We start from the raw sequence: 12,897 nt of genomic DNA, 5'->3' as shown, positions 1-12,897 counted from the left end.
CTGTATCTCTACCTTCCAGCTTCACTGGAAGGACAGATCGTGAAGCTGAGGCTCCAATACTTTGGCCACCTCATGAGAAGAGAAGAATCCTTGGAAAAGACCTTGATGTTGGGAAAGATGGAGGGCACTAGGAGAAGGGGACGGCAGAGGACGAGATGGTTGGACAGTGTTCTCGAAGCTACGAACATGAGTTTGACCAAACTGCGGGAGGCAGTGCAAGACAGGAGTGCCTGGCGTGCTCTGGTCCATGGGGTCACGAAGAGTCGGACATGACTAAACAACTAAACAACAACATCTCTATGGTTATCATTTTCTATTTGTGTAATTTTGTACCCAAACCAATAAAATATAAATAACCATTAAAAAAGACAACCCAAACTAGAGCCTGAAAACACTTTGGGATGAATAATAATAATAATAATAATAATAATAATAATAATAATATGCCACCCTTCTGACTGGATTGCCCCTGCCACTCTGAGGAGCTTCCAGCAAAATCTAAAACCACAATAAAACATCAAACATTAAAAACTTCCCCATACAGGGCTGCCTTCAGATGTCTTCTAAGAGTCATATCACTGTTTATTTCCTTGACATCTGATGGGAGGGTGTTCCCCAGGGCTGGTGCCACTACCAAGAAGGCCCTCTGCCTGGTTCCCTGTAACCTCACTTCTCACAATGAGGGAACTGCCAGAATGGTGGAGGTGGAGATGCTCCTTGAGGTTTAAAGGGTCAAAGCCATTTAGAGCTTCAAAGGTCAGCACCAACACTTTGAATTGAGTTTGGAAATGTACTGGAAGCCAATGTAGATCTCTTAGGACCAGTGTTATATTGTCTCAGTGGCATTTCCCAATCACCAGTCCAGATGCCACATTCTGGATTAGTTGTAGTTTCTGAGTCACTCTCAAAGGCAGTCCCACGTAGAGCGCATTGCAGTAGTCCAAGCGGGCAATAACCAGAGCATGCACCACTCTGGCGAGACAGTCTGCAGGCAGGTAGGGTCTCAGCCTGTGTACCAGATGGAGCTGATAAACAGCTGCCCTGGATACAGAATTGACCTGCTCCTCCATGGACAGCTGTGAGTCCAAAATGACTCCCAGGCTGCACACCTGGTCCTTCAGGGGCACAGTGACCCCATTCAGGACCAGGGATGAAGCTCAAAAGAGATGGGGAGGGGGCTCGGGGGGCTAGTATCCAGGGCAAAGTGGGGCAGAGCCCTTTCCATGCGTTTTGTTATGTACTGAGCTGAATCCTAGAACAATAGGATTCAGAATCAGCGGGAGCTACCCAATCCAACTCCAGGTGGAAGTGAATCCGCAACCTGATTGGCCTGCTGGAGCAGCCAATCAGGCGGCTGGCAGAAGTGAATCTGCTACCTGATTGGCCTGTAGGAGCAGCCAATCAGGCTGCAGGCAGAAGTCAATCCACAATATAATTGGCCCACAGGTGTAGCCCTGAAGTAGCCAATCACGCAAGGCCCATTGTGTAAATAATGTATATAAGTAGATGGTTTTGGGAAAAGAGCCATTCTTCTTCTCCTCTTCTCCTTGATGACTATGAGCTGAATAAAGAGCATGAAATTCACTCTCGACTCCGAGTACATTTGACTGGCGACGAGGATGGGATCCTGCTGAGCTGACCGCCACTACGCACTGCACCGCAGCACCGCCACCTGCTGCACCGCTGCATCGCACCGTTCATCCAGGCTTCAGCTCCAGGACCCAAGGAACCCAGAATGGCAACCGACAGCAGCTTCTCGCCATTCAAACCAGCATCAGGAGACTGGGAAGGGTACGCCACCCGTTTCAACTTCCTCCTGCAAGCGAAAGAAGTCACCAACGATGCCATGAAGAGGGCGACATTCTTCAGCGTCTGTGGAGAGGAGACGTTTGAAATCGCCCGGGCTCTCCTTGCACCTAGAGATGTCGCTACCGTCTCTTACAAAACAATAATGGAACGGCTGAAGGAGCACTTCTCACCACAGCCCTCGGTGGTAGCTTGCCGAAATGCCTTCTACGCAAAGCGGCAAGCCCCGGGGGAAACCATAACTGGGTTTGTGACCTCCCTCCGCCAAGCCGCCCGGCTATGCAACTTCTCAGAGTTGGAGAACATGCTTCGTGACCGCCTCGTTGGTGGCCTGAGGGACGAGATGTTGCAACGACGCCTCTACGCCAAAAAAGACCTCACGTTCCAGATTGCTCTGGAGGAAGCCCTGGCAACCGAAGCCGCCGAGAGGTCAACGCAAGAGGCACGACCGGCCCAGCCATCCCAACCGAGGGTCTACCACGAAGACCTCACCGACGAATCCGAATCTGACAGGGAGGAAGTACACCGAGTACAGCGGCGCACTCAAGCAGCACACACACCACAGCAGCCTCGACGAGAAGGAGGGAACTGTGCAAGCTGCGGGGAGAACCACGAGAGGAGGACCTGTCGTTTCCGCAACGCAGAGTGCAGGCAGTGCAGAAAATTGGGACACATCACCCGGGTGTGTCGGGCTCGACTCACCCGTCGACAAGCATCAGATGACCGACCCAGGAGCCCCAGGTCACACGGCACCATGCACCAAGGCAACTCGGCGGAGATCACGGACTACCAGGTATTCCAGTTGCCCCATCCCAGCACAGAGAAAATTTATATAGAGGTACAGATAGAGGGAGCCCCATGCCGCATGGAGCTGGACACGGGTTCAACTCTATCCATAATCTCGGCCCGAACATTAAGGGAACTGTGCCCTAATGGGGGTCCCAAACTAAGGCCGGCCCCATTCACCCTCCGGGACTTCCAGAAACGTAAGGTCCCTACAATGGGGGTGGGGACCTTCAGGGTGCAATATCGAGGGCGAAAGCAACAATTGGACTTGCTGGTAGTTAAGGGCCCCTACGTTAGCTTACTGGGACTGGCATGGTTTGGACCTCTGGGGCTAGCCGTTACCGGGGTGAACCGCACTAGCTTACAAGTGGACGTGGACGCCATATGCAAAGAGTTTCCAGGGGTTTTCGATGGGGCATTGGGACGATATACAGGACCCCCCATTGCCCTACAGCTAGACCCCGCTGTACGACCCATCAGGCACAAGGCCCGCCGGGTCCCGTTCGCCCTGAAACCCCGCATAGACGAGGAATTGGACCGGCTCGTGGAGCAAGGAGTGCTGGAGCCGGTGCCCAACGCCCCCTGGGAAACTCCAATTGTCACACCCGTCAAGCCTAACGGTTCGGTCCGCATCTGTGCAGACTACAAATGCACCATAAACAAGGCTCTCACGGCCCATGCATACCCAGTGCCAGTGGTCAGCCATGTCCTCGCCACCCTGGCTGGGTCAAAAATCTTTGGCAAACTGGACTTGGCCCAAGCGTATCAACAGTTGCCTGTGGACGAAGCCACAGCAGAGGCTCAGACGATTGTGACGCACAGAGGGGCATTCAGAGTAAAGCGGCTGCAATTTGGCGTTAGCGTGGCACCAGGCATATTCCAGAATCTAATGGACTCTCTCCTTAAAGGGATTCCTGGCGTCACCCCCTTCTTCGATGATGTACTGATCGCCGGGCCCACACCAGAGGAATTTGAGGACCGCCTCCGCTCCGTCCTGCACCGTTTCCAGACGGCGGGCCTCAAGGTGAAGCGGGAAAAGTGTTTACTGGGAGTGCCGCAGGTGGACTTTCTGGGATTTAAGGTGGACGCAGAAGGGGTCCATCCAACCGGTGACAAGTTACGGGCCATTTGTGAGGCCCCAGCGCCCAAGAGCAAGCCCGAACTTCAGTCATTCTTGGGACTATTGAACTTTTACCATGCCTTCCTTCCCCATAAGGCAGCGGTAGCGGAGCCCCTACACAGACTCCTAGATAAAAGGGCCCCTTGGGTGTGGGGCCAGCGACAAAGGGCCGCATTCCAGGCAGTCAAGGACTTGCTCGTCTCGAACTCGGTCTTGGCACACTTCGACGAGAGGCTGCCAGTGGTGCTGGCATGCGACGCCTCTCCCTATGGCATCGGCGCTGTCCTGGGACACCAACTCCCGGATGGAAGAGAGGTGCCGGTGGCATACTTCTCCCAGACGCTTGCTGCAGCCGAACGAAACTACTCACAGATTGACAAGGAGGGTCTGGCAATCGTGAAGGGCGTAAAAAAATTCCATGATTTCTTGTACGGGCGGCCCTTTACCATAGTGACTGACCACAAGCCGTTGCTTGGCCTGTTTGCCCCCGAGAAGCAGACCCCCCAAGTGTTGTCTCCACGTGTCCTCAGGTGGTCAATTTTCCTTGCCGGCTACCAGTATGCACTAATCCACCGCCCTGGGAAGGCGATGGGCCACGCAGACGCCCTCAGCAGGCTACCACTACCAGAAACAGGCCCCGACCCAGCGCCTGCGCAAGAGGTTATGACCCTGGAGCTGCTTCCCGACCGACCCATTCAGGCACAAGAAGTTGCGCACCATTCCACAAAAGATAGGGTCATCTCCCGGGTCCTGGACTGGGTGTGGCGAGGATGGCCCAGCAGCAGCCCCGGGCCAGAATTCGCTGGCTACACAAACCGCAAACATGAACTGTCGGCCCACAAGGGGTGCCTGTTATGGGGAAGCAGGGTTGTTGTTCCCCAGCCCCTCCGCAAAAGGGTCCTCACAGCCCTACACGAGACACACCCAGGGGTAGTGAGGATGAAGGCCCTTGCCAGGAGTTATGTGTGGTGGCCAGGGATTGACAGAGAGATAGAGGCCTGGGTACAACACTGCCAGACCTGCCAAGAATCCCGCCCGGATCCCCCAAGGGCCCCAGTCCAGCCCTGGGAGTCCGCCCGACATCCATGGTCACGCTTGCACGTGGACTTCGCTGGCCCCTTCCAGGGAAAAACATTCTTCATAGTGGTGGATTCCTACACCAAATGGCTGGAGGTCGCACTGGTACCGTCCACTTCTACGGCGGCAGCCATCCGGGTACTACGTAAGCTTTTTGCAACCCACGGGCTCCCTGACACCCTCGTCTCGGACAATGGAACCGCATTCACGTCAGAGGAGTTCCAGACCTTCACAGCGCAGAACGCCATCCGCCACATCCGCTCAGCACCATTCCACCCTGCCACCAATGGCCAAGCGGAGCGCATGGTGCGGACCACCAAGGACAGCCTCCGCCGCATGACACAAGGGGACTGGGAATACCGCCTTGCCGCATTTCTTCTAGCACAGCACAGCACCCCAAGCACAACGACGGGCCGGAGCCCAGCTGAACTACTAATGGGCCGGCGCCTTGCAACTAGACTGGACCGACTTCACCCCGACAGAGCTCAGGATGAGGTAGTGGTGGGGAAAGGCAGGAACCCCCGGACATTTGTGGCCCAGGACGCAGTGTACGCAAAGAATTTTGGGGCAGGCCCAGCATGGGTACCCGCCACAGTCACCAAGGTGACCGGTCCCGTGTCGTACGAGGTACTAACGGAAGGGGGGCAATGTTGGCGCCGCCACTGCGACCAGCTACGGCGACGATTCCCAGGAGGAACCCGGGAGGAGAGCGGGACAGAGGGGTCCCAAGGGGACAGCAGGGCAGTGAGGCCTGTAGAGCGAGAGGGGTGGGCAGGGGAAGCAGAAGCAGTAGGCACAGAGGGGCGCCCCGAGGCTGGAAGGACACCGGAACCAGAGCCACAACCTAGTGGTTCAGTGGCGCCAGACCAGACAGCCCCGGCACAGCCAGCAGCCTCGGAACACGAGCCAGAACCAGAACCCCTGACCAAGGAACACCCCAGGCCACAACGCACACGGAGGCGGCCAGCAGACCTTGGGGACTACGAATGCAACTTCCCGGGCAGGACTGGAACTTAGAGGGGAGGGGTGTTATGTACTGAGCTGAATCCTAGAACAATAGGATTCAGAATCAGCGGGAGCTACCCAATCCAACTCCAGGTGGAAGTGAATCCGCAACCTGATTGGCCTGCTGGAGCAGCCAATCAGGCGGCTGGCAGAAGTGAATCTGCTACCTGATTGGCCTGTAGGAGCAGCCAATCAGGCTGCAGGCAGAAGTCAATCCACAATATAATTGGCCCACAGGTGTAGCCCTGAAGTAGCCAATCACGCAAGGCCCATTGTGTAAATAATGTATATAAGTAGATGGTTTTGGGAAAAGAGCCATTCTTCTTCTCCTCTTCTCCTTGATGACTATGAGCTGAATAAAGAGCATGAAATTCACTCTCGACTCCGAGTACATTTCACGTTTGCTACTGCTTTGCTTAGGTGTTCACGGCTAATAATAATAACAATAATAACAACAGCAATAACAATAATTAAAAAATTATTTATACCCCACCCATCTGTCTGGGTTTCCCCAGCCACTCTGGGTGGCTAACAACAGAAAAATAATATACAGTAATCTATTAAACATTAAAAGCCTACCTAAACAGGGCTGCCTTTAGATGTCTTCTAAAAATTTGGTAGCTGTTTTTCCCTTTGACATCTGATGGGAGGGTGTTCCACAGGGCGGTGCCACTACCGAGAAGGCCCTCTGCCTGGCTCCCTGTAACTTGTCTTCTCACAATGAGGGAACCGCCAGAAGGCCCTCGGAGCTGGACCTCAGTGTCTGGGCAGAACGATGGGGGTGGAGACGCTCCTTCAGGTATACTAGACTGAGGCCATTTAGGGCTTTAAAGGTCAGCACCAACACTTTGAATTGTGCTCGGAAACGTACTGGGAGCCAATGTAGGTCTTTCAAGACCGGTGTTATGTGGTCTCGGCGCCCGCTCCCAGTCACCAGTCTAGCTGCCTCCTCTGGATTAGTTGTAGTTTCCAGGTCACCTTCAAAGCAGGTGGATCTAAGCAAGGGATGAGGATTGGAAGAAGAGTGGAAGAAACTGACCAGAAGAAGGAGACCTCTTTGGCTCCTTCACCAAACCCCATCTTACCAGCCACCACTGTGAGAGGACACACCGTGTTAATAAATCCACAGCAGCCCAGAGAGGAGGAAGTGTGTGAGGCTGCCAAGTCAACCTCTGTCTTTCGTGAACGAACCACGACAACTTATTTGTCAAATGCACTTGTCTCATCTCCCCACCCGCTTTATTTCTCCCATGAGGATGGGGTTTTTGAGTTTCACACAGTAAAGCTACATTAATGCAATCCTTCTTTACTTGTTTTCCAATTAGCCTAATTGAATTCAGATTGCTTAAAAGTGGGCACCCGAGACGTTTATCTTGATGGGATGACGGCTCTGAGCTCCAGCGATCCTATTAGCTGTAAGAAGAATGAAAATCCGGGGTTGTGTTGTTGTTTCTTTGGCGGCGGCAGCCGGCAGCTCCCATGTGATGGGAGCTCTTCTTCTTCTGAGCTCCTTTGATATGGCAAACATCTCTGGCAGAGATACACCTGTGTGCACATACTACATATCAAGGTGTGCAATAAAAGCCATGGCATTTTTCAGAGGGGCAAGTGGGGGCTAGGCCAGCAGAGTCTCTTCTGGATGCTATGCACTGCTGCTCTTCAGATTTTGTGAGTGTTTGTAGAAGAACAAAATATCCACCTAAAATTTTGGACCTGTCAGAGGGCCTGGTATGGCTACTCTAGAGTAACGACTCCAGCATGGTCTTTTAAGGTTTTTATTAAGTGCTGATTATTTACAGTGTTCAGAGCAGTAAAAATGCATCCTTAAGGTGAGGTGTCTGAACTCCCGAATGGCGATTGGCGCGTTTTCTTCCAGCACCACAGCTTTGGCAGACCCAACCTCTTCCCCCTACGTTTGCGTCGCAATTCGGGAGTTGGGGGAATTGGCCTCCCCCCTGTGCGTCCTACTTCCTGTCCCACCTGCGGCCTGGGCTCCACAACCTTGCCTGAGCCTCGGACACCACTTCCTGACTCTCCGCTGGAGGCAGAGCTCTCCTTACTCTCTCCTGCGCTTGGGGATGGGCTGGAACTTAAGATGGGAGGGACTTCCCTGTATCCCTCGTCCCTCACATCCATCCCCCTCCCAGGCTCCTCTCCCCCCCTTCCTAGTGGCTCTCCGCTTGCTGGGGACGAGTGAAACCCCAAGAAGTCTGTGGCATCCGAGCCTGTGGGTGTAAAAATTTCCCCCCAATCCTGCGATCTTTCTCCTTCCCCCTGAGAAGACGGGAATCCCAAGAAGTCAGTGGCGTCAGAGCTGGTGGGAGTAAAAATGTTCTGCCAGTCCTCTCCTGCCTCTGACGTCGTTGACCTCGGTGAAACCCACACCTCTTCTTCCGTGTCCTCAAATTCCGCTTCCCATCTCCATGGAGAGCTGCTGCCTGCTATCCCTTCCTCCTGCCCCTCCCCCTCTCCCTCCCTTTCCATGTGCCAGGGCTTGGGCCTGTGGGGGAACAGGGCGTGGAACTCTTCCACTAAAAATTCCTCAGGTACTTCTGTGGCCGGTATCCACTCATTGTGGGACGGCGGAGTGTCCTCCCATGCTATCAGGTACTCCAGTCCTCTCACCCCTCTCCTTGAGTCTAAAATCTCAGTTGCCTCATTGAGCTGTCGGGCGTCTCCCGTCTCCCCCCCTCCCTCTGGAGGCTGATCGCTGTCCCTGAACCTGGTACTTTCCCTGTACGGCGACAGCAGCGATCTATGAAACACTGGGTGCACTCTCATGTCCTCCGGCAGTGCTAGCCTGAAGGCTACCGGGTTGACCTGTTGCGTGACCGTGAAGGGGCCCAGCCTCCTGGGTGCTAACTTCTTGCATCGCCCCCTGGTGGGAAGACCTTCCGAGGATAACCAAACCTTGTCCCCCACCCTGATGACCTCTCCCGGTCGCCTGTGGCGATCTGCCCCCTTCTTGTACGCTTCCTTGGCCCTCTCCAAGTGTTCTCTGAGCTGCTGGTGCACCGTCTCCAGGTCCTCTGCCCAATCCTCTGCCTGTGGGCCCTCTTCCTCCTCCTCCCCCTCCCTCTCCGGGAAAGATCTGAGGTCGCGCCCGTAGTTGGCCTTAAAGGGCGACACCCCTGTGGAGACGTGCACCGCATTGTTGTAGGCAAATTCTGCCAGTGGCAGGCGATCCACCCAGTCCGTTTGCCTCTGGCTGACGTAACATCTCAGGTACTGCTGCAGAATGGCGTTGACCCGCTCCGCCTGTCCATTGGTTTGCGGGTGCCTAGCCGTCGACAAGCTGACCTCCACCTGCAGGAGGTTCATGAGCCGCCTCCAGAACCTGGAAACAAATTGGCGGCCACGATCCGAAATAACCCTTAAAGGCAATCCATGCAGTCTGAATACGTGGTCAACAAACAGTTTGGCCGTCTCTTCTGCCGAGACTGCCCTGGCACACGGTATAAAATGGCACATTTTGGACATGAGGTCCACCACCACCAACACTGCGGTCTTGCCCCTGGACGACGGCAGGTCTGTGATGAAGTCCATGGACACTACTTCCCACGGCCTGTGCGGTGTGGCTAAGGGCTCCAGCAAACCAGCTGGTGGCGCTCTGACCACCTTTGCTCGCTGGCAGGTGTCACATCCCCTTACATAATCCCGAACATCCTCCCGCACCCCTGGCCACCAGAAGTGTCTCATGACTAGGTGAGTGGTTTTGTCCCTTCCAAAATGACCCGCCGTTGGGTTGTCGTGCATCTGCTTGAGGGCCTTACCTCTCAGCTGTTTGGTTGGCAGGTACAGGGCTCCCTTGTAAAAAAGCAAACCCCTCCTTTCCTCAAAGTCTTTGGCCTGCTCCCCCCCCTCTCAGTTCTCTGAAGATGCGGGTGGCAAATTCATCAGCTGCTGTCAGTGCTGTGAGTTCTGCCTCGCTCACCACTGTTGCTCCGCAGGACCATGCTGATGGGGGAAAAATATGCCTGGGTGCCGGTGGCAACTCCTCCTCCATGTACTCTGGCTTGCGGGAGAGGGCATCCGCCCTGACATTCTGCTCTCCCGGGATGTAGTGGATGGAGAAGTTGAAGTTCGAGAAGAACTCTGCCCACCGTATCTGCCGCTGGTTGAGCACCCTGGCAGTTCTCCAGAACTCCAGGTTCTTGTGGTCTGTGCACACCTGGATGGGGTGCTTGGCGCCCACCAGGAAGTGTCGCCAGTGCTGGAACGCAGCGTGGATCGCGAGAAGTTCCCTGTCAAACACTGTGTAGTTGCGTTCCGGCTGGGTCAGCTTCCTGGAGAAGAAGGCACAGGGTCTCCACTCTCTGTTGGCGTCCAGTTGCAACAGAATCGCTCCCAGAGCCTTGTCCGAAGCATCTGTCTCCAGGCGTAGGGGCGCATCCCGCACCACGTGGAACAGGTGCTGGTCTGAAGCGAATACCCTCTTGAGGCTTTCGAACGCTGCTTGCGCCTCTGGTGTCCACCGGAACTTCTGCTTGCCTCTCAGGCAGTCGGTGATAGGAGCCGTGACGCGAGAGAAGTTCTTGATGAACTTCCTGTAGAAGTTCGCGAAGCCTAGTAGGCGTTGGGCATCTTTGCGCGTCCTGGGGCTGTGCCAGTCCAGGATGGCCTGCACCTTGTCCTTGTCCATCGCCAGCCCCTTGTCTGACAGCTTGTAGCCTAGGAAGTCCACTTCTTTGGTGTGAAACTTGCACTTCTCCAGCTTCACATACAGGTGGTTGTCCTTCAGGCGCTGCAACACCTCCCTGACATCCTTCACATGCTGCACTGGGTCATTGGAGTAGATAAGGATGTCATCCAGAAAGACCAAGCAGTTCTTGAAGAGGAGGGACCCCAGGACGTGGTGCATGAAGGCCTGGAAGCATGCTGAGCCCCCTTGCAACCCGAAGGGCATCACCAGATATTCAAAAGAGCCCAGAGGCGTGAACATCGTGGTTTTCCATTCATCACCCTCCCGGATCCTAATCAAGTTGTACGCCCCTCTTAGGTCGAGCTTGGTGAAGATCTTGCCCCTGCGTGCCGCTGTCAGGAGATCATCCACTCTGGGCATGGGGAAAGCCATTGGCTCTGTCACCGAATTCAGCCGTCTAAAATCCACCACCAGACGGCGCTGTTGCGTGTCTTTCTTGTCCACCCAGAAGACCGGGCTGCCCCCTGCTGCCTTGCTTTCTCTGATGAACCCCCGCTTGAGGTTCTTGTCGATGAAAGCGCGCAGATCCTCCAGTTCCTGATCTGACATGGCGTACAGCTTGGCTGGGGGTATAGTTGCCCCTGGCACCAGGTTGATCTGGCAGTCAAAAGGCCTGTGTGGGGGTAGGTGGTCGGACTCCGCTTCGTTGAAGACCTCCTGCAGGTCCCAGTACGGCTTGGGTATTGCCTCACCCCCCTTGACGTGCATGGTGGCCACCGTGGCTATCGGAGGCCCCTCCCCTGGTTGGTGCTGCATGCAATGTTCCAGACAAAAGTCCGATCCAAAAGTGATGCATCTCTGGTGCCAACTTATGGAGGGGTCGTGGCGCGTCAGCCAGCTCATGCCCAAGACGATGGGGGGGTCTGAGATGGTTGTGACGTTGAAAGCCAGTGTCTCTGAGTGCCTTCCCACCGTCATTCTCATGGGGGGGGGGTTTGATGCGTGATGGCCCCTCCCAGCAGCTCTCTGCCGTCAATGGTGGCCACGTGCAGGGGAAAATCCAGCTGCAGAAGTTGGATCTGGTGCTCTTCCGCAAAGTTTCTCGAGAAGAAGTTGGCTGAGGCACCACTGTCAATTAAGGCGAGGACTGTCAGGGGATAGCCATTTGGGAGCGTGAGCGTGACTTCTAGAACCACTCCTGCTCTGGGAGGGGTGGGCTGGCTGTGCTCCTCTCTGTGCGGGTGGGTGGGCGGGGGCTGTTGTCTGCTGACTGTGCCTGGCCGCTCCCCCTTGTCTCCTGCAGCCAGGCTGTCTCGTTTCCCTGCTGTGGTGCTGCGTCAGCTGGGGAAGGTACAACCGTTCCCGCCTTTCCTAGCCACTCTCTGCGATGAGGGCAGTCTCTGACGCGATGCCTGGGGGAGTTGCAGAGAAAGCAATTCCCGCCTCTTCCCTCCTTGCGTCTTGGCGCCGCCGGGGTTTGAAAAGCCCGCGCGCGCGCTCCTCCGATCTCCATCGGTTCCGGCTCTGGGCTTAGCCTGGGCGGGTGTGGGGGCGGGCCCTGGGGTGGGGTTTGGTGATGTGGTCTGTCCTGGGAGCGTGGGAACCAAGGTTTTGCTGCGCGCGTCGCTTGTTTGTCATTCCATCTGGATTCCTGTCTCACCCCCACCGCTAGCGCCGCTTTGCTTAACTCATCCATAGTTCGCGGTTTGGGACCTCTTGCCAGCTCATCCTTAACGTCTGCGTGCAAACCCATGTAGAAGGCTGATTTCACTGGCTCACTTTGCAGATCCCACCCCAGTTTGTGCACCAGCATGGTGAATCTCGCCCAGTAGTCCCTAACTGTCGATTTTCCTTGTGTTAAGTTATGAAGCTCCTCTTTAGTGGCCTCCATTTCACTGTCACTAGCGTACATTATTTTTAAAGCTTCTAGAAATAATTTTGCGTTCTTCATGCAAGGATTTTTTTGCGCGATGAGCGGTCTTACCCATTCTCGGGCGGCCCCCGTCAAATGCTCTATGATAAAGGAGACTCTGTGCGCGTCATCTGGGAATTCTGCTGCATGCAATTCCAGCGCATAATTTATTTCTGTCTCGAATCCTAGGTACTCCCTAGGGTCGCCGCTAAACTTGGTGACTAGGCTCTGTCCCCTTCTCACTTGGACTAGCTGCGGCTGGGGCACCCCCCCCACCTCTAGCGGCTTTCTCCTCTTCCAACTTCTTCTGTAGGTCCAAAACCATCACCCTTAGCTGTTTCTCAGTCTCCTCTTTTGTCCTCACCTGGTCCACCAGCTTGTTCAGCTCCTCCTGCGCCCCTCGCGCTTCCTCCTGAGCGGCATGCAATTGCTGCTGTGCGTGCGCTGTGAGGTTCTGCAGCTCCTGCTTCGCTGCTTCGGCCTCCAGCCTCCAATGCTCAGCCTCTTGAGCGCTCATCGCTGCACTCCAAAGTAGCCAAAAAAAAGATT

This window comes from Zootoca vivipara, chromosome 11 (genome assembly GCF_963506605.1).
Source record: "Zootoca vivipara chromosome 11, rZooViv1.1, whole genome shotgun sequence".
NCBI lineage: Eukaryota > Metazoa > Chordata > Lepidosauria > Squamata > Lacertidae > Zootoca > Zootoca vivipara.
Note: the sequence above shows the minus strand (reverse complement) of the source record.